This window comes from Ixodes scapularis, unplaced genomic scaffold (assembly GCF_016920785.2).
Source record: "Ixodes scapularis isolate PalLabHiFi unplaced genomic scaffold, ASM1692078v2 PGA_scaffold13__105_contigs__length_92229423, whole genome shotgun sequence".
In the NCBI taxonomy this organism is placed as follows: Eukaryota; Metazoa; Arthropoda; class Arachnida; order Ixodida; family Ixodidae; genus Ixodes; species Ixodes scapularis.
Genome location: NW_024609839.1, coordinates 21,008,281 through 21,034,137, shown reverse-complemented (window position 1 = coordinate 21,034,137; position 25,857 = coordinate 21,008,281). Strand labels below are relative to the sequence as shown.

At 45.0% G+C, this 25,857-nt stretch overlaps 1 long non-coding RNA gene across 1 annotated transcript; it reads left to right on the top strand.

Moving 5' to 3' along the window:
• Positions 1 to 14,913: 14,913 nt before the first annotated feature.
• LOC121835486 lies at positions 14,914 to 25,075 on the top strand. Its single transcript, XR_006077614.1, has 4 exons — positions 14,914 to 17,537; positions 19,867 to 19,942; positions 21,566 to 21,747; positions 24,862 to 25,075. It is a non-coding gene; the product is annotated as an uncharacterized LOC121835486 (long non-coding RNA).
• The last annotated feature ends 782 nt before the right edge of the window (positions 25,076 to 25,857 follow it).

Genomic DNA, 25,857 nt, shown 5'->3' with positions numbered 1-25,857 from the left:
ATTTTACCTGAGCGTTAACCAATACCAGATCAATAACTTCGCAGAACTCCTTTAACATCCTCCCTGTTGTATCCGTATGTTAATCAAAGTCTTCCAAGTTTGCATTCATGTGCCCTAAGATAATCATTTCCCTTTCAGTGCCGATTTTCCTAGCGTCTCCTGATACACATGTTAAGTGCTCTGCATTTTCCTCCCCTGAATCACTCCCTGTTTTTAGGTACACAAACCCAGGATTGTTTCTGAACCCCCAATGTTGCCTTTGATCCACATGTGTCCCCTGCAGCCCTCTCGTTTTCTTTCCCATTCCTGACCCTTTACTAATACCCCTGATTTCCGTCCCTTGCGTTTTTCATTGGCCCGGTTGCATCCCATCCAGTGATGTCCTTGTATGTATAATGGTTCTTCCATATCCCTCAGATGTGTTTCTGCTGATCCATACACTGCAAAGTTTTCGCTTTCTAATTGCTCCTCGATCTCCTCCCAGTTTATTTTGTTCCTGCCTCCCTGCATGTTTATGAACCCTATGTTATTTTGTTTCTTTTTTCCATTCCTGCGAGGCTTCCTCCCACCCTCCCAAACCTTCTCCCCTGGATCTGTATTCCAGCCCTCAATTATACCGGCGCCCTCAGAGCTGCCGGTCCCCCCCCCCCCCCCCCCTTCCCCCGAAAATGTACGATGTGATGTCCAATTCCATCGCCTACCGTGCTACCAGTGGTTCCACTGTAGTGGATGCCGCATGTAAAAGAGTTGGAGCGCGCCTCGTGCGCCACCCTATTAACTTTCATTACTCCGTACTCAAATCGTCGGCTCAACGCCCTTGTCACCCGGTTAGCTAGCACCACCCGCTTCTCTATCTGCAAATACTGTCCCCAAACCTCTGGGATGGTGGATATTTGCACAGGCACTATCTCAGAGACCTCCCTCAGCTTACGTAACCTCAACTCTATCCGTCTGCCGAGGTTCTGGCTTCGTCCCTTTAACAGATAATTTGGTCATGCGTGTACTACTGCTAGGTTCTCTCCCTCCTGTTTTCTCACACCTCCTCCTTCGCTTTGGCCATATCGTCTACCATGCACTTTCCTGACTGGGCCAATTCGCAACTCCAACGCCCTATAGGTGGCGGGGCGGTAGTTCCAAGATGGCGGAAGAGACGGGGATAGATTCTCCAGGATATCCCGTGCGCCTGCTCGCTGACGCTGTTCAGCGCGCTAAAAGTAATTTATTTGTCTACAAATACGAAGCGGTTAGGGAGGGACCATATTACAGGTGACGTAGATGCTGATGCACGTTAGGAAAACGAGCATGCTATTATTTAAAAGTTGCAGAAACCTCAAATTGCGAAACTTTGTGGTGAGCGACCGCATTTTAGGCACCGGCCACGTTACTGCTGGTGGCAAAATATTTTCGAGGGTGATGAAGATATGTTTGCGCTTTGCCTGGCCATTAGTGCTCTAGAAAGAGAGCCGCGAACGGTGACCGTCAAGCTTCGGAAGAGCAGCGTTCACAGTATTGGTGTCTTCGCGTCACAGCCTCACAACTCGCTGCTGTCGACTGTCTTGGTTTTAGTGTATTGCAACACTTAAACTGCTCTATGGTTATTGAAAGAAAGTTTGTTACCGCAGGCTACCGTGTGGTGTAGCATTACAACCGCAAGCTCCCGCTGCGCCTTTGAAGCACAATTTTCAGTGCGCGCCAGGAGCGTTGCCGTGCTTCTGACTAAAGAAAAAATGTTGTAGTCCTTACACCCCTTGTCACATATACGACACTACAATACTTCAGGTCTCCGTGCAGCCCACTGACGTCAAACTGACGGCCCCAACCTTTACGAGAGGCTTGATGGCGGCGCAATATAAGACATTAAACAGCTAAAGTACGCATCAAAGAGTACCGAAAAAACAAACAAAAAAAAACGTGGTTTTGCAGGAAAGCAAAAAAAAAAAAAAACCCTATTACTTCTTTTTTACAGTCATTTACTCTTACTTAAGCTATTTTAATAAGTTGCACAACTCGGCTATCAAGCCGATCGTGAAAGTTGGTAGCGCCGGTTGAACGGCAGTGCGCTGTACGTCCAACTGAAGTTTAGGGGGGTCGTACGCTATGCAAAAACTGCCTATTAACATAATAGGCGTGTTTAGGGGTTTTATTTATTGCTCTATCACAAAAATATTTTAATATAGCGTACATTTTCGTACCGTGTTATTTGCGACATTGGGGTCCCTCTGGCCAAAACTGCGCGTTCTAAGCACTCGTCACGAACGGCTGGCTAACACAGACGCGCCTGAAATGCTTCGAGCTTTTCTTTATTTGCTTTGTAATTACCTGAAAGCAAGTACGGGTATTCTGTCTTCTTAAAGTGCTTGGAATAAATGGTCATGTTCCTTGTAACGGCCTTAAAATGCGAACCCATTCCCGATTTGTATTGCTCGACATACCCGTTACGCGACGAGTTTTCTCCTACTTATGGCAAAGAATAGACTTTCCGTAGACCGTACTATAGAGTATTTCATTATTAGCGGGAGCGTTTTCCGTCACGTTGAGCACAGATTGAGCTGGCGGCCATGCACAAGACCAGAAATCCGCAGCGTATGCGATACACGAAAAATCCGTAATGAAATTAGGCATCCCGTTCCTTCGTGCAAGGCTGTTGCAAGGCGGAGCACAGAAATTCCTTTTTCAACGCGCTCACTTTTTTCGTTAAAACGGCTTCACGCATCAAGGCCGACAGTCCCTGCACCGTTTCCGCGCCGCCGCCGCCGCTGCCGTCCCCGCTCCTCTGGTTTTCCGTTCGTCCGCGGGAGGCCGAGCGGCGCGCTGGAGTTGCGAATACGTTTACCCTCCCATCCCCTTTCACCCTGCCCAGCAGCCCCTCCTTAACCCTTGTTATGTTTGAGTCCCCTACCACCAGCACCCTCTTATCCATGGACTGCCTGTTTTCACCCCCTCCAGCTATCTGTGCTTTCTCCGCCTCAGCTTTTTTTTCCTTCCTCGAACCTTGCTGTACTGCCGCACTATACAGCTGGGCAGACTCCTTTCCCACACTGTCAGCAACCTCGTCACTATTTAATGGGCCCCATGGGACTGCCGCCCCCACCGCCGTCTTCTCTGCCACCTCCCCCTTTTCCTTATTAACTAGTCTTGTCAGTTGCTGCACCATATCCTCACACTCCTTCTTATGCTCCTCCAACTCCGCCTTTCACTCTCTCCCTGTCTAAGCTCCTCCACCTGTCTCTCAAGCTCGGCTCGCTGTTCCTGTTCTTGCCTCAGCTCTCCCGCCCCGCTTTCCACCTTGCTTGCCCATTACCTGGTCATCTCCTCCACATCCGCTTCGGCCCTCTTAATCAAATCTCCGACCTGCGCCTCGAGCTGAGCCCGCTTCTCCCGCTCTACCCGTATCTCCCGCTTCAACTCCTGAACCGTATCTGCCCCATTCTCTTCCTATTTTCCTAAAACCATCTTCTACCTTCTCACAGCCCCGGCATGTAAAGCTGCTCCCCTCGGCTTCTGCTACCGTTTTGAACTCCGCCTCCATCATGCAGCACCAACGGCCGCACACCCCACATTATCGGGTACTTCTTTGACTTTAGGCTGCGCATCCTTCTTCCGTCGCGTATTCACCATTGCCCGCCAACACACAGCGCGACCCCACGACAAATATTCCACCAAAACTCAAACCTAAAAAGCCTGGGTACACCTCTGCTCACACAACCAATAAGCCCGCCAAAAATTTCAAACGTTCACATGGTTCGGTCTCGTGACCCTGCCTAAAAAGCCTGGTTTAACCCACCTATCCTACAGCTACTTTAAGAACTGCTTTCTACTACCCAATAAACACTCCAGTGTAAGAGCAGAAGTTCTTTACAGCAAGGCGCTGAACCTGGACGATCAACCACAATGGGGTGTGCCTCTTGCCTTTAGCGCGCAACACCACCAATGAAGAAGATCCAACAAGCACGCCTTTCCTATCGCTACTTTAAAAACTGCTTTCTACTATCCCATAAACGCACATGCAACAAAACTAAATATACCAAAAAATCACTTAGCTAAAATGTGAAAATGTCACTAGGAGTCGATAGTTACCATGTTGCCATGGTGATTCTGATTATCAACACGACAATAGAAATTACTATTAATGATTTTAATGGTTTGTCTTTTGAAGCTTCGCTGCATGTTGCCGTTTTTTAATGCGAACGTTCCAAAGCACAATGCTCCAGAGAAAGTTTTTCTTTTATAAGCAGTGACTATTTCGAAGCCCACCGTCAGAATATATCAAACATGGTTTCGACGTCTGTCACGTCACTTTCGTAAAACTTCAAAATAGTGGCTTTATTATTCGACGTCCCTCGTCAATGCAGCCGTCGCAACGGTAGCTGTTTCGTGGTTTCGTTCTGTTTATTTTTTGACGGTGTCGTCGGTGTTGTGTTGACGTGTTGACGGAGCCATGTGTTGCGTGCCTAGGAGGTTTCGGTCTTAGTCGGCAGTGAAAATGTCTTATTCAACGTGTACGTGTGACTGGCTCGATAGTTGATCCTTTCGGACGTGACACGCCCGGTGGTGATGCTCGTAGCTTTCGGATGTCATTTCTGAACGGGTCTCACTTAAAATTTTGAATTTAAGACAAGGGCAAGCTGAATAACCCTTTGTTTTCCCCGCTCGTAATAAATGGAAGTGCGAACACTACGTAACACTGAGAAATTTGAGAGAGAAGAAAGAAAAATTTCGACGGGGGACGTCATCATGATATTTGAAGTATTGTCACGTCTCAAGAAAGTGGCGTCACAGACGTTAAAATAGTCACTACTTTTTCTATTCTGTACCTGTAACCAATAAGAGAAGTGGAACTCTATTGAATATATACGATGCACCTTAAGGGCGTCTGATTGCTCTCTACCTTTTCCTGCCTGGGAATCTAGAACGGGGATAGTTGTTGTTGTTGTTGCATTCCTAAAGTAAATCCTACAGATAATACGAAAGAGAAGCTTAAGTACTTCGAACATCAACAAAACTGTGTTAGGAGTTGTCTACCATGTAATATTTCTTGAATTTGATAACTACACGAAAACTGGACAGTCGCAAGCGTTATCAACTTTTAGTTTGAACGACTGGCAGCATTTTACATTTTTTTAGTAGCGAGAGCCATTTGGGAATTTGCCCGCGAATTACATTGGAGACCAGCCCAACATACATACGCCCCTCAGAAAACGTTGACATGATTCCGCTTTATCAGTTTTCAATACTTTTTATGCCCGATGATACCGGTACTCAAAACAGAATCGAAAAAAAGACAAAATACGTACTAGGATAGGTGATGACAATGTTGGTCGTGCGGGACGAACATTGGCACCCCTTCGCAAATGGCGACAGAAAAAAACAAGGTAAGGAGAGAGGGCCTACGAAAGCGCAGACGTTTACTGGAAAAAATGTTCATTGCCACAGGTAATGGCCGAACCTGTTAACCGCGTCTTATCTGTCAGAGACATGGTGACTTCGTCGTCGCAGCATCTCCGAGCATAGTGAAAGGCGAGCAACGGTCACTTCACACAAACGATGACGTCATTTTTGCCTGTTTTTCTTCTTTATTCACTTTTCTCTTACACTTGGCTAGCAGCGGAGGGCGGAGCTACTACAAAATATAATTTTCCCAAAACAGACTCTCACGAAATACATAAAAAATATGCACAGCTTATTTTAAGGCGAATACATTTGCATTTACACGTTCACAACTTTCTTTTCAAATGAAGCTATGGCTTTGGTTGTTCTGTAACTAAATTCATCCCTTACATTTATGTTTCTACAGAAGGCAAATAATGTCTCTGAACTAAAATGGACTGCGGCGCCAACGCTACAAGCGTTACAATGAGGAGGACGGGGATACTTCCAAGCAACGCTACGATCTTGTAATCTCAGAATAAATAAACAATTATGTACCTCGTTGCTCTAGTTTAGAATTATGTTTGCCTCTGTCTCATTCAGTTGCGGGCCGAATATAAATCCTTCCGGTAGCGGCAACTTTTCTATAACTTTAGAATTCAGACTCACGCTGCACCGGTTTTTTCGTCGTATTCTACTTTCTGGGTCCGACAAAGCGAACTGCTCAGTTTTCAATCGAGTCTTTATTTCCCTCTAAATTCTATACGATCTCTGTAGTGGTGGTAGTACACCACCTTGTAAATTTTAGATTCCTTAGTTCCTGCTATACTTTTCACATTAACTCATCTTCCCATGTGGGAAAAAACCATAGTGAAGCGACGACTGCCGTGAAGCTCAAAATTGACTTATACATGGTAAACAAAATCAAATAGCAGAGCGAGCGACAAGGACAAAAGAAAGAACATACAGGACAGGACAGGCCCCGACTCGCAACTACTGTTTTTTTTTTAACTTATAGTAAAGGAAGCAAACACGCAAGGTACACATTCACTTATATATAAAAAAAAGACAGACAACAACGTATCGCACATTCACACGCCTGCGTGTATTTTACTTCTTTTGTCCTTGTCATTTGCGCTGCTTTTTGTTCACCATGTCTACTGACTACCAACTAGCTCAGTTTTCAACTCCATTACAAAACATTGACGACGACCTTTACCTTCAAAGTTTTACAATGTATGAAACACAGTAATTGAAAAGTTACCCTTTCAATTCATTTCAAAAGACATTCAACAGCCGTTTCGGAAACTGAAGGCAAACCTATTGTTTATTTATTTCCTCATAAAAACTGGCATGAAGCTCAGATAGATACTTAGGCCACATGAAGTAAGTTATACTCCGCTTAATTTCGCAAGAAGACTGAATTAATATATAGGTCACGTCATGTAAAATTTCCCTCTAAGTTTAGCGGATACAGTTTATTCATGTGCAAGCACCTGCAAGTTTTTAAGGGTTCGCTTTAAAACCGATTTAAATCGAACTGATCACAATAACAACGTACTGATAAATATAGCTAGATCTATTGGATATAATATACCGGCTAAAACACCTACCACTTAGTGTAAAATTACACTTCTGCCTAGATCACTCCCGCCTTTTATGTTCTCATCTAATCTGGGGTACGTGCAATAAGACTGATTCAGATCCACTTTTTTTACTTCCAGAAAGGGTCCTCCAAAGAATGTTTCTTCGTAGAACTGTTGCTAACAAATTGCATATATAAGAAACTCGTCACTGCCATTTTTTGAGCTCTAAAGTTTCTGCCTACCTACTTTAATCTATTACAAAGTTAAACACGATTTTACTTATTTTGTGAACAAAGACATATCAAGAAACATGGAATAAACCTACGCGCCATATGCTTGGTTGGGTTCAGATCCCGGACTAACTATGGTGCCCAAACTATTACCAATCAATTTATAGCCTTATGCAATATGAACCCTTGATTATTGAACGTGCTCAAAAATAAAGAATCATCTACCAATTAAAACTTTTTTTTTGTTTACGCTTAGTTATACATAATAAAAACAATTAGAATATTTAGCAGCAAGTCGACAATGATCACCCTGTCTGTAACATAAAATCGTCTGCATTTTGATTTCGTTGTTATTGTTTATTAATTGAGCTGTGGGCTTCCCTTGCACTGCGCTTGTGCTATGTGAACATATAAATGTATTGTACATTTTTTGTATTTATTTTTTTATTAGCATGTCTTGCAGTCGGATGTTCAAACCTCACGTGATTGTTTCGTCAGGAGACGCGTTGGTCTCCTTTAGCCGTACCTCGCGGACAGTTGTATTTTGTATATATGTTGAAACAAACTTTGATTGATAAACTTTGAGCATTTGATAAAATTCTGTAACGATATTTGTTTTTTGTGCATCTACCGCTTAGAACGGATCCCTGACATTAATGACCCTGTAGCATGTTTACTTCGAGTGACCTTGTCAGCACTTGCAGAAGCGAGGCCTCCGCCTCTCAGGGGGTCCCTCATCCTAGGGAAACTCTTGCCCGTCCCACTATGAAGTCCGCGTTTGCTGGTGGATTGTCGCGGAGCCTTTTGTGGTTGTTGGGAAAAGTTTCTGATTACCCCGTTGTCTTGACGGGAGCGGAAAGCGCTCCGGCGGCGCCACTGATAGCCGAACAATTACAGAGACACTGCATCGGCATGTGTCTTCAGTTGTTTCATAAGCTTGCACAAACGTTAGCAACGCAAAACACCGACAAACGATTTCATATTTGTATTTTTTTTTCTACTTGCCGGGGGAAGCTGAACACAGAAAACATGAGCCGCTCCTGAAGAAACAGAAACAGATGCGAGTGTGCTCGGCGTCTGTATAGTTTCCAGGCCACTGTTGTCATTGCGGAGGGCTTTCGAAATCTCGGATTTTTACTTTAATAAAAAAACAAATAAAAAGAAACGTTGGCATAACGTTGCTTGGAGCACTCAGCACTCCAAGTGTTCTCTTGCCGCCTCGTCTTTCAGCTCAGTACCGCGTTTGCAGGCTGCCTTTGCCGCGGGATCCTCCGATTAAACGTTTTCTGGTTAGAACCAGATGTGTCCCAAACATCCCTTCCTTAACCATTGTAAAAGCCACATCCCTATTCACGAGAAGGCACACGTGGCTCTCATTCGCAGTCTACGTAGCGTTTTTCAATTAAGATGGAGAATTTTACTCTTGCCCAGACGGCGCATATGGGAATAATTCTCAATATTGGCGCACGGAACGTCCTGTTCGTTGTGATGATGAATCTCCAGCCGCTGGCCTCTGTTTGGCTCTGCTGGGTTAAGGGCGTGCCCATGCAACGCAGTGGTATAGATTATACGTATTCTACGTTTCGTTGGTCAACTCGTTTCATCACCTGCGACGTCGTTCATATGGAAAAAGTAGAAAAAAAATATGCGCCACCAATGAAAACCGTCCAGCTAAAGTTTCCATGTTGAGTGAGGTGTCTGTAAGAGTTCGGAATTTCCAGAGATCTCCGGTCGGAAGCACCAAAGTGGTGCCTCTAAACGATAGGAAAAGTTAGCGAGAGAAGAGCACGAGAAGAAACAACCAAAAATTACAAAATATCTAGTGAATGCAGCTTCCGCGAAGTCGCACGATTGCTTTACCTAGAGTCATAATTTGAAAATTCACAGTAGCATTAGTACGGACACCGCTCCTGCAAAAGCCTCGTCTACTCCGCTCTACCCTCGACGTCCTGATGAGCGGCAAGCATCCACTCCTCCTGGTCCTCCGGATCCTGAACAAAAAATGCCCACTTCACCAATTCTTATTGGTGATTAACAGACGTCGATTGAGCACTGTCCTGCTCCGCGGCAAGCGACGTCGATTCTACCTGGCCCAGTCCGTACCGCCGAGCTCCACGCGTCTGTTCTCCCCTATCCGATCTCCTCTGCTGCTGATCAACGAGCCCCAACCCTCCCGGTCAGATTCCTGCTGCTGACGAGCTCCTTCAAACGACACTCCAAGAGCCCTCTCACCTGTTCCCTGGGAGTTTAGATCATCGTCCTGCCAGCCACGACGTGGGTCTCGAGAAAAAGAATCAGCTGCCTTCATGTTTGGACGGAAACTTGGCAGCTCACAAGCAGCATGAGGTAGGCTCCGTGACTGCCCGTGACCCAGCTAACTGGCCGGCTGTTAGTACTGACCGGTTTCGGTGTGAATGCATCGAGAAGGGAGATTCAATGTATTTTCAAAATCGGGAACAGACTTTTCTGTCTTCCATAAGACAATAAAAAAGCCAGAAACGATATATGTCACCTGTTCTTTTTGCGCGAAAGGTTGTAGATGGGGAAGCGTACGAGAGGCACTGGTTAATTTACTCGAAGTCAAAAGGTTCCGTTTATTATTTCACGTGCAAACTATTTTCAACCCCGAGCAACCTGAGTTTCTTCACCAGGCATGGCTTTTGTGACTGGAAAAGAGGAGAGGAAAAGGTTTGCGCTCATGAAAAGAGTGTCGAACACAGGAACTTCGTGGCGGCATGGCTATTCCGCTCTTAATCGGGCAATACCGTTGACAAGGAGCTCGTCAAGCATTTAGCCACTCAGACCGGTTACTTAAAAGAGGTATTAAAGGGCGTGGTCGTCGTTGTCAAGCTTTCAGCTGAACGAAGGTTAGCGTTTAGGGGAAGTGAGGAGGTTTTTGGTTCCCCGCGACATGGAAATCATATGGGAGTGCTTGGAGCCATTGCCAGTGCCGTACCAACTTGTTTTTGAGTGGGGGGGCAAACCAGACCCTCTCCCCGCCCCCCAAATCGAAAATTCGGCGCAACTTTTGTCCAACTTTTCTAAAGATTTGGCAATGATTCGGCAAAATTACAACGTTACCAGACTTAACATTGATATTTTGTTTTCCTCACGAAAAAAATTTTGCTTCTTCTTAAAATAAATACAACTTGTAGTGCCTATTGAAAGAGTTATGACTAAATAAGGTGATATTCTAGAAGATAATTGTATCGATGTCGCTTTTGTGTGTTTACTTGTAATTTTGGTGTATGCTTCCAGAAAGTGGCGTGACAACGAGGTTGGGTAGTAGCCGGCACAGTCACGAATCACACTACGAGAGCTTTGATTTTGAGGCTTCATCAGCGCACGCCTGCAAGTGTGTTTACATTGTTAAAATAAAGGCAATCACTGCGTTCTTACTTTCTCTGGTAGTCGCCGTTTCGTGCGCGAAAACGGATGCAACGGTTGCTGAGCCTTCACCAGAAGAGATAACAATATTGTAAATATGCATGTTTTTCGATTTGAGTCACTTGACGTCAGCTTTGCATGAAAGTGCGCGTTCCATATTCGCAACGTGCCGTTTTTAACCTTTAAAATTCCGGTTTCCGGTGTTCGGACACACACGGACGTTTAGGAAGATGGGGAGAGTTAGGAATGGTCGGATGTGCAACGTCGACCATGATAGTTCTGTGTTTAACGAATATTTTTCATCAGTGTTTACTAACGAGTGCTTGGACTCCGTCCCCACTCTCCCTGAAGAGCTTTACGAGCGCATGCATCCTATTAACGTTAACTCCGCCGGTATTATAACATTGATTGATAAACTAAAACTTACTTCGTCCGCTGGAACCGATAACATCAACTCTAAAATTTAAAAGAAACACCAGTGTTATTTCGAGTGAGTATTTAAAACTTATCTTTATTCAGTCCTTATCTCAAAGGTGCCTTCCATCTGACCAAAAGGTGGGAAGGGTAATTCCCAGTCTTTAAACAGGGCAGCCGCTCTTCCGCATCTAATTATCGCCCTAATTCATTGACTTCAATTTCTTGCAAACTACTTGAGCATATCCTCTACTCCAATATCATGAGGCACCTATCATCCCATTTCTTTTCTTTAAACAGCAGCACGGTTTTCAAAAAGGTACACTCTCCGGCAATATGAAAGACCCACTGGGAGCGCGTGGCCGAGGCGGTGGCTGGCGGGGGCGCTGCGAGCCCTCCGGGCAATTCCATTCTGCTTCGAGGGGAGGACGCTCACTCGGGCTCAGATAAAGCGAAACGCGCTTATCAGTTTGTGCCGAGTGCCGAATGAGCGTCCTCCCCTCGAAGCAGAATGGAACTGCCCGGAGCGCTCGCAGCGCCCCCACCAGCCACCGCCTCGGCCACGCGCTCCCAGTGGGTCTTTCATATCGCCGGAGACAGTACTTTCCTGCGAAACAACACTCTGCGACTTCATCCATGACTTGCACACTAACCTTGAACCTTGAAATGAAAAAACTGACACAGTTTTTTTTTTTTTTTTTTCCAAAGCGTTTGGCCGTGTTTTTTTATCAACGCCTTCTTTTTGAGCTATCATCTTTTTGCCTCGACCAAATAACCGTTTGCACAGATTTGTGACTTTCTTTTTTCCCGTGTACAGGTCACGTCCATGATGATCATGAATCTTCCTTAATAAATGCATCTCCTGGTGTTCCCCTGGGGTTCGTAGAGAGACATATATGAAATCACAAACAAATCCGCTAAAACTTTGTGAAAATTTAGGGCTCACCTTAATAGTTGTAAATGAGTTCGCGCCGTGAAAGAGCGTCCGCATGCGTCTTAGCATTGTCACCGATTGTTACTCACAAAAGCTACTTGTTAAGTAACAAGAGCAACAAGAGCAACAAGAGAGAACAAGAGTATATGTCTCTATATACTCTTTTTAATATTTATTAATGACATCCCCATTGAGATTTCTTCAAAAAACCGCTTTTTCGCCGACGACTGCGTCATCCATAACAAAGTAACTTGTGTGCAAAATAATAACCAGCTTCAGGAAGATCTAGAGAAAATTAACAATTGGTGCAAAGAGTGGATTATGTCATTAAACAAGTATAAACGCAAACTAATCCACTTCACCAAAAAAAAAACCACTGTCATTTAATTACTTCTTGTACTCCGATCTGATTGAGACCGCTACTGTGTATAAATACCTTGGTGTAAGACTAACATCTGACCTTCCCTAAAATAACCACATTGAAGTCATTACTGCCGATTCATCTGGAACTCTTGGACTAAGCAGACGTAACTTAAAAAGGGTTCCACCCTTTGTTCGTAAGCTAACCTTGGACACGTACGTCAGACCAAAAATAGAATATGCTTCAACCATCTGGAATACCCATCGACTGTACCTCATCAATACCCTGTAGAGGCAGTTCAGAACAGAGCTGCTCGCTTCATTTCATCCACTTATGACTTTTTTTTTCAGTGTCTCAGCGCTAAAAACTGAACTAACCATGTCCTCTTTGCAGCTTCGCAGAAAAGTCTCTTAGCTGTGCTTTATTCATAAAATCTACTACCACATTCCCGACCTCAAAACCACTTTGTTATTACCCCCCGACCGAACATCTTCTCGCCTCAACAACGTCTGCACCATCAAGCACATTTCTGGCTCACTAACGCTTTCAATTGGTCATTCCTTTCTCAAGCCATCAGCCACTGGAACAGTCCCCCATCCTCCATTGTCACCATCTTGGACCCTGCTGATTTCTCCTCTGCAGTAAAACTACACCTTTCTTGGCCCATGTGATGGTGTGCGGGGCTAGGCAGATAGGTGAAAACCCTTACGCAGAGCGCCTGCCGGGCCAGACTTGTACGTAGTTCGACTACTTTACTCAAGTTACTGTAGTTTAACTACTTTTCTGGGTAGTTTAGTAACTTTTAATTACATTTATATTCTAGTAATTCGTAGTTTACTTTAACTACTTTTCCGAGTGACTTCCACTCAAATTACAAATTACTTTCTAATTTTAGTGGTTGTTTTGCCTATCAACACAGAAAAGATGTCGGAAGGTCAGCTGATATTTGCAGAGGGGGAAGCATGCGGAGTAGAAAAGGGGGGGATGGGAAGGAAGAAAGTGATTTAGATAGTTTGCCTATCAACACAGAAAAGATGTCGGAAGGTCAGCTGATATTTGCAGAGGGGGAAGCATGCGGAGTAGAAAAGGGGGGGATGGGAAGGAAGAAAGTGATTTAGATAGTCCAAAAAACCCCAAAATTTTAACGAGCCCCCCCACTGCAACAACACTGCTACGAGGCGCGGGGAGCGAACAGACACGACGCAAGAGAGGTCGAGTAACTGTGGGATTAGCTCCGAATAGTGGCGTTTCTTTGTATACCGAAGCTCAAGGAGACTTGACGCATTTGAAGAAAGGGCTTGTCCCCGCGTCTCTCCAATGTAGGAATTCTTGCCCACTACAGGAGGTGCACACACTGCTCCTTTTACGGTGCAGGCGATAGAACCCCTAACAACGACGCTCACGCCGGATGGGCTGCTCGTGTATCACTCGAAGCGCGTTAACCCACCCCCGCGCCTGCGTTCACGCCGCTTCGCGGTGACGGTGTGCGGCTGCTAATTACAAATCTATTAACCCACCTAGCCCCCCCACCCCCCGTACACGCCGCTTTGCGGCGTCCGGTCGGCAACCCAAGCCCCGCTGCCCCCCATGCACTTCCGTAAATAGAGTCGATACGATTTAGTTTAGCGATGTTTCGTCAACAACATTCGTTTTTTTAGTGTTAATGGTAAAAAAGAAATGTAAATATCGCCAAATGCCTCGACAAAACAAAATGTTCGAGAAAAAAAATAAAAAGAAGTAAGCCGGCCCACACCATAAATAGAACCCGGGTCTGACACGTATGAGGCAGACATCTCACCACTAAGTTACGCTACCTCTTCGGAAACTCGCATTGCATCCCTATTGGAAAAACGGACAAGAAACAAACCTGCTGCTTGTACAGTCCTGGTATGACACCATCATAATTTATTGTTATTATACATGCAGCTAGTTTGGTTTTGCGTTCTCCATAACTGGAGATACCGGCACCGCTATGGCTCCGGGTCTGTCTATACTGGCAGCCGGTTTGCTCGCCGATATGACTCGGTATGGCTGGTATGATTTTGCGTCCGATGACCTAGGCGACCGCCATCTTTCCAACGAAACGCCTATACCACAAGACCACCGGTATAACTAAACCATACATGCAGAAAGACGACCGCCATCTTCCACCAAAAACGTCCATCGTTTACCACCGGTATCGTTACATACATCATACATGTCGAAAAATAACATAAGCCGCGTTTACATGAATGCGACTGAGTCGCATTGAATCCAGTTGCCGCATTCAATATGCGGTCATGTAAACGGCATAATGCGCAAAGCGCATCGCATTAAAGTCGCTAGACAGAGGTGGTTCGAGATGGCGAGTGCGCATTCATTCAGTTCATGTAAACGAAGATCGCATCGCATTTTGGAACGGGGAGGATTATCGGAAGGCGCTCGCTGCGGGAGCGAGTGAACAGCTGAGAACATGGTGGCGGCCAACCTCGTCGGCGGCGCGGAGAGCGGTCCCGCAATTTTTTTCCCGAGAACAAACGCAAGCTTTTATTGCGATCATAAGTAAGCGGAATTTAGCGGAGCTGCTCGGTGAGGGCGGCCCCGTCCAAACCTTTGCGAAGTACGACTTGCGCGTCCGAAGGGGTCACAAAGGCTTCGGTGCAAGCACGCATGACACCGAGAGCTCCGATCACTGTAGAGCACTGCATGGTTGCGCAGAACGAGCAGCTCCTACCTCGCTGCCGTTCCTGGCTGCGCAAGAGCCTCTCGGACTCGGGGTCTGGTCGCGATCGGCGAGGTCTGGCGCGGCGAAACGTGGAGGCTTCCTCAAAGCGTGCACACACACGTCGCCTCTCGTTCAGAGTGGACCGGCGGCCCGGACTGGAGTCCTAAACGCCTTGGTTTTGATGCTTCTTCCGTCTCCCAACTTCTTCCACAGCACCGAAGACAGCGGGCGCGATCTTTACGTTCACTGAATGCGTCGAAAAGCCTCCACGTGCGATGCACCGGAAAACGTGGTGCGGCTGGTGCCGGAACGGAACTGACGGAACTGCATAACTTCGAGCTTTGAGTCAACGTGCACGGCAACAAACCTATCGTGACACTAAGCCGCGGATACCGCATCGCCGGTCGACAGGGGCAAATGGCCCGTTGCTCGTATCGTGGGCCGTGATTCGTACTCGGCCAACTCGGCGTCTTTTCGTGGCCCCTCGCGTCGTCGCAACCAGCCGCAAACATACCAGCCCGCGACCGTGGCCGATGTCGGAGAAAAGCGAAACCGAAACGTAAAGCTTCCGCCCAGTGGCTTCCGCTGCCGCGCCTTTTCTAACTTCCCGGCCAGTCCCGGTTTACACACTTCCGGTCGTCGCGGAGATGGCGACGCAGCCAGACGTAGCGGTTTTGGCGCTGGCTCCTTCTGCGTTTTACGGGACAGATGTTTTACGGTCCGTTTCTACTGCGTCTCTGGCTCTCAACTCGACGACGCCTCTCATGGTTCAACCAGGCGTGGTCAGCCGGGGTCAGCACAGCGCGGCCGGCTCAACTCGTCCGATCGCCGGACCGCAGGCGACTTCCGATTTCGGCCGTTAGGCCTAGGATCCGAAGGACTCTGTTTCCGTGAAGCGGTAAGCGAATCTCGTCCCGTTTTCGTTCTACTTTTAAATTACGTTAGGTGCGCTACAGTGTAAGCATGCGTGCCAAGTGTTCGTGACAATTTTGAACTAGAATAATTGTGCTTCATTGCGGTTTGTCATTTACGAAAAAGTAAATCGAGCAATGAACGAGGAGCCATGCTTGAAAACGATGTATGTACGATGTTAACTTCTACCTGGGCGGCTTAAAAAAAAGTCAAGACTGGTTACGGTTGGATGCGAGGCTGGTCCCAATGCAATGGTAACCACTTAGAGCACCTTTCTGAACAGCATGTAAGCAATATAGCGATCAACGAGACGAGCGACGACGAGAAGCTACGAGTGCCGGCGCCGAGCGACGAAGATTTCTCACTCTCGCTGCTTGCGCCGCTCGGTTCCTGGGCTTCTAGAAAACGTCGCTCATCACCTTGATCGCTCACACCAATCGCTTTCATAATGTGTGTCTCGTCGCGCAGCTGACTACCGTGTTTATTCAAACATATGTCGACCTTTTTTTTTCTTTTCTTTTATTTATTTATTTTTTTTTTTTCGGAAATCGTGACTAAAGAATTTCGACCTACATTCGCGACCAAATTTTGCGACCGTACCGGAGGCATGAAGCTATCGAGTCACCGAGCCGGCGTTGCCGTAGAGCTGCGCCGCTTCTTGTTTCAAAAGGCTTTTGTTAAACAACCGAAAACAACAGCGGTGGCCGATGCCGCTATCGCGCGCACCTCTTGGGGCATTGGATTTCGCCATCGCACCTCTAGCGTTCCCCTTGCTGGGCAATGGGGAAGGAGAGGAACGCGATGCGCCATGCACTTTGTCCTCCATCCTCGCAAACGCGCACAAAAAAAGAAAAAAAAAAAGATGTTACTTTTGTTAGTTGCTTGAGGCGGCTCGGCTCGCGTGTTGCTCATGGCGACACGGCGGCTTTGTTTGCGTCTTTGTAGTTTGTCTTTCGTTGCTTCGCTCCTTCTTTCGTTTCTTGTCGTCATTTTGCAACGGTGTCAGTGAAGTATTGTGGCGGATTTGCGAGGATGTCTACCAAGCTGTGAAGTGATGTAAATAAAGGTTTCTTTCTTTTGCCCAAAATTTCCCCTGTTCTTAAAAATAAAAAAAAGTCGACCTATATTTGAATTGTTTTTTTTATTCTCGGTGGGTCCAACAAATAGAGTTCGACCTATTTTCGAGTAAATATGTTAACTTTAATTTTTATTTTGGGTTACGTCGGACGTAACTCGAATGCTTGACAGTTACGTTGGGCGTATCTTTAATTTTTATTTCGGGTTCCGTCGGACGTAACGTTAGACACTGCGTTACACTTAAGAAAAATAGGGGCTGATGGTTCATCATATAAACCAACCATTTGTGTTTAATTAAAGCGAATCACTGGCCTAAAAAAATACTGCTGTCCTATAGGAATGTAGCGCTTCAGATAAATTCGTTAATTTTTGCTTTTAGTCTCTGCCCCACCAGATACAACATCTGGCCTAAAGCAGTGTTCTGGATCTCCTTCCAAGACCTCAGGCGGGTCGTCATTCAATCCAGGAGGCGGCGGCATCTCATGGGCGTGTTGCTGGTGCTTCTTACTGGATGGTGCTACCGAGGGAAAAGTGGTCGTGCTTGGGAAAGGCAAGTATGGCCGCCGTAAGTATAGATATTGTTTTTACCTTTGCTCGAACCCACCTTTAAGAAATGCACAGTTCGCATGTGTGCATCTCTCAATGCTTCTACAGTCGGCTGTTAATATTTGGAGTGCTCCAACTCTGTCAGCGCTAGTTTCTCTAGTTATGCAAATGGGATGCAACACTAAACCACATATGCTCTCGCAACAAACAGTGCTCTGCTGAAGCACGCACTGTGGAATCTACTCTGGCTTTATAATGCAGCACAAAATAGTTGACGCCAAGTATAGCTACTTTTGTGACTCCGTTTTACCAAAAGCTCTGCCGAAATAAACTTGCCACCTTATACGTAGTGCAAAAGAACCTCGCGTGCCTAACCTGGAGAAGGGCATTTTTTTCATAGGTAAATTTTTTCTTAAACCAATACCTTCAGCCTCCTTGAAATGTTAACATCATGTGACACTCAGAAGAACAGTAAACCCCTTAATGTTGGCGAACCTTTAATTTTCGCGGCCTTTAATTTTGCGGAATTCAGTGGCTGCGATTATGTCCTCTGTGACCGATTCGAGAAGAAATAGGGGCTACCAAGATAAGGGGGTTTTACTGTCCATCAGAGGAGAGAGGAAGTCACCTTTGTTTGTATGCAAGAGTAAAACCAACAACAACAATCATGGTGCCGACACTTTGTGAGCCTATCTGTGTCTATTGAATTATATCAATTTTGTTTTTGTTCGTTAAAAATTGTTGCCTGTCCACTGTGGGATGTCGTCTTCAACACGAGCAGTGGTTTTCCTCTGAAGCAGGCAGCATGGACGCGTGCCGCAGCACAACATAGTTTATTTGCAGGTGGTACCGCAGTTTGAAGGATGGTTCGCACAATATGGGGGAATCGTAACTCAATGTTCTACCTCGGGCGTAGACAAGATTTGCTCATTCTAAATCATTTTGTCTACAAATCGGGAACTTGCAACGAATGTACCCGCATGGTTGGAAGGGCCAGACAAGCCTTGCGAGCGCTTCGTTTTCTAGCCTCTCAGTCCTGAACCTACTCACGCACCACATGTGTAGATGTTCCGGTACGTGGGAGCACTTATTTGGAAAATGGTGAATGGCAACTGTTGCTATCTTTAAGGTGGACTGCATATTTGCAGTACTTTTCCTCACTTAAAAATATGTCTTACTAAAAATATGTAGTATAGCCGATGACAAAAAGAGAATGGCTGGGCGTCCTCCAGCACATGCTTGTGCTTTTCACCCCGCTTTAGACAGATGTGCTCGCTCCAGGCTCATCAGGCGCTGAAACGTCATCGAAGGTAGCAGACGGGCTAGAGGTCGAACAACGGAGACTTCTCCCTGCCTTTCTGATGGTGTCAGTGAGCATGTACTTCTATACTCTAACTTAGCTTAACCTGCACAGAGCTGAGTAGAATAGGCTTGGCAAGTGCCCTTATTGCATATGCATTTGTACAGCTGAGGCACTTTCTAAATCAAGAACATTGTGTACCTTACCTTCAAAAACACATCATTTTGGGGGTGCAAAAGGAATTCTAAGGCATATTTTTGTTTGTATTGTCCTATTACGCATCGACTCCTTCAACTTAATGCGGAGTCGACCCAGCCTCTTGAAAGATTTAATGCTTGCCAGGTAATTGTTTTGCATTTAGTTGATATATCAGTATTCAGTTAGGTATCCCAAGTCATTAGTCGTTGAGGTGGAGTCTCTCTGTAAGTCAGTCATGTTTAACAGTCATAGAAATGCTTGTCAAATAATGGCACTGTCGAGGACATGTATTCAGCTCGAACAATCGCTGGGCACAAGCTGGTCGTGTGGTTACAGGCAGCAAACATCCCGGTTGGAACGTCCTATTTCGCAATGTAGCTGCAGACTAGGTGAGGGCCCCACTCATAAACGTCTATACTTTTAGTCTCTTTAAGCTGGACCACTTTTAAAACTACAAGCCTTTGCAGCAAAAACAGCATGACGCATGATTATAAGCTCGACGTACCATGGCGTCCAACTAGAAGGTCGCATGGCTTGCTTTGTGCACTGAATTTGCAAGGATGGCTTGAAGCTTCTGTCGTGGTTAACTTTAAGCTGAGATAGTTTAAAATAATGCTCTCAGTTTTTAGTGTTGCCCGGCATGGTTAACAAGTTGGTGATATAGCGCTGCATTGAAAAGTCTGTGCATTCATGACCATCACCTTATGAATGCAAGCTACCTATTAAACTCTTCGTTTTTCAGAGAAATGAAATGCACTTTGCTTCCAATTGCACCCGCTTCTGTAACTTCATGGTATGAAGCACCTTATGGCTGCAAGCTCTGACCGATCTTGTTCTGTGGTCTGCGCAGGCCCATATGAGGGAGTCACTCCGAGAGCCTCACCAGAGTTTCCTGCCCGTGGTCGTTCTAAATGTTTTTGTTGTAGGTATGCATCCTTTCTGTCTTTCCCTTAATTGTACTCAAACGTCTTCTTTTCATTGTCGCCGATTTGCCTCAAAATTGGTTAAGCACACAAATGCACGCTGTACAACTGTATTGTACATATTTTTTCCAAGGTAACTTTTCTTTGCCAAAGTTACAGATCTTTTTATGAAGGTTAGTCTTTTTTGTTTTTATTTTCAAATTTATGTGAGTTTCCATGGGCAACACTAAAACGTTATGCCAGAAGCAAGGACAAGTTCACTGCTCTAATTTGTTCTCAACTGATTGCAAGAAATTTCGTTAATGTCGTGAAACCTCCTTCCAGCGCTTGCTTTGCAGCATAAAAAAAAATTATACATGGGACATGCTCTGTTTCTTAAACTGCTTGCTCATTCTGCAGGTCTGCCTGCCATAGATATCGTGCTACTGGAGAGCAGGCGAATTCGATTGCTGGTTTTGCCATTGCTTTTTTTTTTTTTAGACGTTGTCTTGTCTTAGTAGTTCTTGTAAATTTGGAGATTTTCCTAAAAAGCAAGCCGGGAAGATTATTTAGTTTCGTTAGGAAGCTGAAAATAATGATTTAGTACCCCTTTGTCAGTAAAATAGATACTGTGTGCCGCTGTTAGTGTCAAGCCGAGATCCACGCTTTTTTGGCATTTTGCTCAGAGTGGTACCCATTCTTATTCGTTAGCCTCTTGGTGTGCCAACTAAACTCTTTGTATACAGACACCTGCCCTCTGCTGGTACACTCTACCCTCATGTTCAGCGAGTGTATGAACCGGAGTTGTATCCACAGTCGACACTCGCTGAGCACGAGGGTAGGAAAATCTTTCCATTGCAGCAGAGCCATATATGGGGAGAGTCTGGCAGTCTATGATTTCGCTGCCGTAACGTCTCCCTTCCGAGTGAGCTGATCAGCCCGCGGCACAGAGCAAGAGGCGTGAGCGCATGCGCGTGAACTCTAGGCTGCTCCCAGCTGAACGGGGAGGGCCGCCATTTTCATTCATTCGCCCGGCATGGGATCGATATTCAAATTTCGGTTCTTTCCTTTTATTTGGCAGGCTCTGGCAATAAAATGATATAGTGTTATTGCTCGGTGGCTTAAAAACCTAAAGAAAGAAGTTCCTCCATGTTTGAACGCACTTTTATTTAGGCAAAAATAAATAAATAAGCCCGTAGCAGACGACACGTAGCCTCAACAGTGCTCCGTGCAGACAGCTTTGCGTCAAAATGGTGGTCGTCTCCTCTTTCTTTCTCTGCTGCCTTCTCTCTCCCTCCTTCGGCGTTCTCCTCCCTTTCCTCCTCTCCGGCGCCTTCGTTGCCACACCCGCTGGCTAAACTCTCCCACTATACGGCTTTGCATTGCAGTAGTAGTTTTATTTGTAGTCTTTACAGTTGAATGTGAATATTTGACAGAAGTCTCAGGTTGGGGCGAAAGGGGGTTAAATGAATGCATTTGATCATTCACCTAAATTCGGTACCCATCATTTTAACGCCTACGTAGCTTTGTCCTGGGGGGTGACTATGACTAAAATAAGAGGATCTATGTGCTGATCACGAAAGAATATGCTAGCCATTCTAATGTAGCTCTGCCAAGTACTTGATTGTGATTTGTTTTTATTTTCAGCTACTTGGGTGCCTCAAGATCTGGAGATCCTAGTGGCCACAAGCTTGGACTCAATCTTTTTCTGTGGTCTGGGCAGGACCATGGGGGAGGTAATCCCAGCAACAAGAGCATCGCAGTATCTCCCTGGCTGTGACTTTCGGTCTGCGTCACGACACGGGAGTCCTCGTGCCACCAGGTGTTAGGTATGCCACTTGAAATAAGCATTTTTCTTACCTATTAATAGAACAGCAAAAGCACTACTAAGCCTAAAATGCAAAAAAACATATTCAAATCTTGGGTTGGATGAAATTCCAATTACAAAAAGGAGTCTGCAGACATGATTAACATGTGAACTTAAAGCCCGCGGATGTAGGTTCGACGGTGTCACAGAAATAACTTCCCGCAGATCGCCTTGCTCGTGCTATACCCAAACAAATTCTTAAAATAATCATTGTGTTTCGTCTGTGTCATCAATCTTATGTCCCTACCACACTCACCAGTCGGGACATGTGAAATATAAAAAAACAGGAACTTGCACATTGTCAGCTCTGCAAAGATTTATATAGTAAACAGAGCATAGCATGTTCAGCTTAAGAAAAAAATTCAGTGCAGGCCTATATTCATGGTTCACATATGTGTAATTGCTCTTTATAATGAAGTGAAAACTGCTTAAGTTGTGGCCCACAACAGGCTTTCTATAAGTGTTAAAAAGTGCGGTAGAAAATATGATTGTGCTTGGAAGACGGGGACATAGGAAGGACAGACACAACAGAGCGCTAACTTTCAAGTGATTTAATTCAAGAACCTCAGCGTAGAAACGGACTGTGTCACCGCACCACATCTCAACCAATCCGTGGCCCTGCCACGGACCGCAAGTACACCAACTCCTTATCCGCCAAGTCAATTGACGCCACACTGACACAACTTGTGCCGGAACTATTTATAGTGTCAGCCTCCATAATCTCGCTAACAGTCCTATCTTTGTGCCTCTCAAGAACAATAGACGAAGCAAATAATGGTTTGCACCCGCAGTCATGACAGTGACACGACAGATCATGACTGCGAGTGCAAACCATTATTTGCTCAGTCTACTGTTCTTGCTAGGCACAAAGATATGACTGTTAGAGAGATTATGGAGGCTGATGCTATAAATAGTTCCGGCACGTGTTGTGTCAGTGTGGCGTCAATTGACTTGGCGGATAAGGAGTTGGCGTACTTGCGGTCCGTGGCAGGGCCACGGATTGGTTGAGATGTGGTGCGGTGACGCAGTGTGTTTCTACGCCGAGGTTCTTGAATTAAATCAGTTGAAAGTTAGCACTCTGTGGTGTCTGTCCTTCCTATGTCCCCGTCTTCAAAGCACAATCATGTTTTCTAACGTACCGTACCAACTTGCCCAACAATCAGCACTTGCTAAAAAGTGCTATTGTGTTTTAAGAAGCTCGCACCAAATATTTTCTTGAAATACATAGGTTCATGGAAATTATTATGTAGATCTTGGCAGACAGTCATGGTGAGGCCAATCTTTAATGCCAAGTGGTCCACTTATTCAGAGTTAATTGAGTTTGTAAATATTGTAGGTCGCAAATTAAATTTTAATGGTACGCAATGGGCACAATCATCCGTAATGACTAGCTCTACCTAGGGGAACTTCATACGTTTACTACGGCAAGATGGTTTCGAAAAACAAAGTATTTAGTTTATTCAACTCCTGCACTAACCTTGTCTTTAGAAACTTTTTATATTCTTTGCGATGCTGAGATAAGATTCTGGAAATAGTTTTTCTAGAACTACTCTAGATATTTCCAGTTCATCATTTTTCTCGCAAAGCATTCGAGAGAGCCAAACCCTGTAATGTACGGAGGGAACTCACAGAATGATGCGACTGACAGTTTGGAACATTCGGCACTGTAACAGTAATAATGACATGTCACTTATGTAATGTTCATTATCGCAGATCAAACTGCTTTTTCCGTCTACACTCATTTTCAGTAGACTCATTCAGCGAACTCCCACCTGAGACTGCAGCGCTGGGTTCTGCAAAGTAATTTGAATGAATATAGATGCAACAGGTTTCTTTGAGCGTGCGTCTAACACATATTCTTCATATTGAATCTGCTAACTGTATTCATGTCCATAATTCCACATTCCAGCTTATTTTTATTTTCACATTTGAGTTTTCTTCAGTACTTTTCTCAACATCTGTGCTTGCTGAGCCGTACTCAAGTCCATACATCTTGTCTTTCGCTATTACATTAATATATAAAACTGTTGATGCCGAGTGAGAATTCAAGGTACCGAATCTGTCGTGCGAGCTAAATAAGAACCAATAAAAAGCTCTACAAAGGAAATTTTGTTAAAGGATGCTGTATGGGCATTAGAATAGCACATGCCATGCTAAAAAAAAAATACAAATTCTTGTTAGGTATGCGAGGATGACAGTGCTGTGCTGTTTCTGATGTGTCACAAAAAAAAAAAAAAAATCAGTGCCATGCAGTGTTCCTTATGGAAGTACAAACTGTTGAATTCGAAGCCCAGAAGTTTTATTCAAGAATATTCCTCAATACAAATGTATTTAGAGATCTGAGCCGCTGACTCATACATGACTATGTGGCAAACATTAATTTTCATGTGGATTATAGTTTACAAGGTCTAGTCTGCATTGATTTATTGCATTCATGCTGAAACTGGGAGGGGTTCCCTGGGTATGAATAAAGAGATAAACATTTCTTGAAATCAAAACATTTGAGAACGGACAAAAGGAAGGATCTGAGAACGGTATCTTAGATTCTCTTCTTTTTCTTACAGTATCTCTAATGTTCACTTTATTTCACCTGATGCATTTAGTTTTTAGCGCAGCTCTTAGCACCCGTTTCCGCGTTTCGCGGCGTCGCTGTCGGCGTAACCACCCAACTAAACTTGGCAGGAAATTGAATTAACGTTGTGGTCATGTGACGTTAATATTTCCGCTAAGTCTAGCTGAGAAACTGAATTTTTTTATGGATGACGTGACACGGTCATGCGACGTCATTTTCCCCGCTACTTTTAGCGGAAAAACTGCATTTGTGTTGAGGTCATGTGACATTAATTTCTGCGCTAAATTTAGTGGGAAACTTAACCAGCTAAATTTAGTGGTGAAATTTTCCCGCTAAATTCAGGAAAGTTCCCTGCTAAATGGGAGGGAGCAGAAGAGGAGGGGAGGGGGAGGAGGGGCATACCTTCCCATCCTGCTCTTCAAGATCTGTGCTCTAATTTCACGTTACAGAGAATTGTAAACGTCTCATATTTCATCTCATGTTTATTCAACTTTTATATTGCAGGTGCGCTCACAGCACAAATCTGGGTTGTGCTGATCCTCTACGCACAAGTTAGGAACTCCTGAGTGGCAAGAGTGGGAGTTTGGTCTGACAGCTCAAGGGACACCATTGTTCAGTATTGAATTTTTAATAATCTTCTTTTAAGCAAAGTTAAGCTTTGCTGCATGCAGTTCTTGTAAAAATAAATACCTGCAACCAAATTTACCAGGTCACGACATTTCGCCTCTGCTCTTAGTGGTCCTGGTGAGCCTCGGATAAGAGCTTACTGGTGTGCAAACACCATGCTTGTTTGAAACCACTCACTGATGTAGAGACTCGCTGACATCCAGCATTCCAATGAAACGCTGGATGTCCACAAGTCTTTCTTGAACAATGCAAGCGGGAAAGGAACCATACAATCGTGTCGTATTGGGGGACATTCTACAGAGTTTTTTTTCTATGTTTTACAGATTTTTTTTAAAAAAAGCCGTAAAAGCTACATTTACGCGGTCTGTGCACGTGAGTTATATGGCCAGGGCGGCATAGTATAAAAGGCTAATTTGTAATGATCCGTCGGCTTATTACAGAGATATGCCAGACTTCTTTCAGAAAACTAGATGGAGGTTCATTCTAGCGTAGTTTTATCCCGCGAATCTGAATATCCCGTTCGTTTTCCTCAAAGATATAACTAAACGTGAGAAAACACAAAAAACATCCCACCAACAGTGACATCGTAAGAAGACCTTTCGGCCGCCAAGCGTGTGTCGCTTAAGGGCCGCGCGTCCAATCGCAAGTTTTCTAGGTATATTCTCCGGCACTGGCACCAGTCGTGACACATTTTTCTGCCCTTTTAAAAAATAGCACGTGCGTGCATAGCTTTGATAGGCGCTGAAGATGCGTGAACAAAGATTTTGAAAGCTGCTGTTGTGACGTCGCTCTCTAGGGAGGTGCTTTCACAGCGCTTTAAAAATGACTATGCAGCCTTGATTAATTAAATTAGCAAATAATTTTGATATTTGA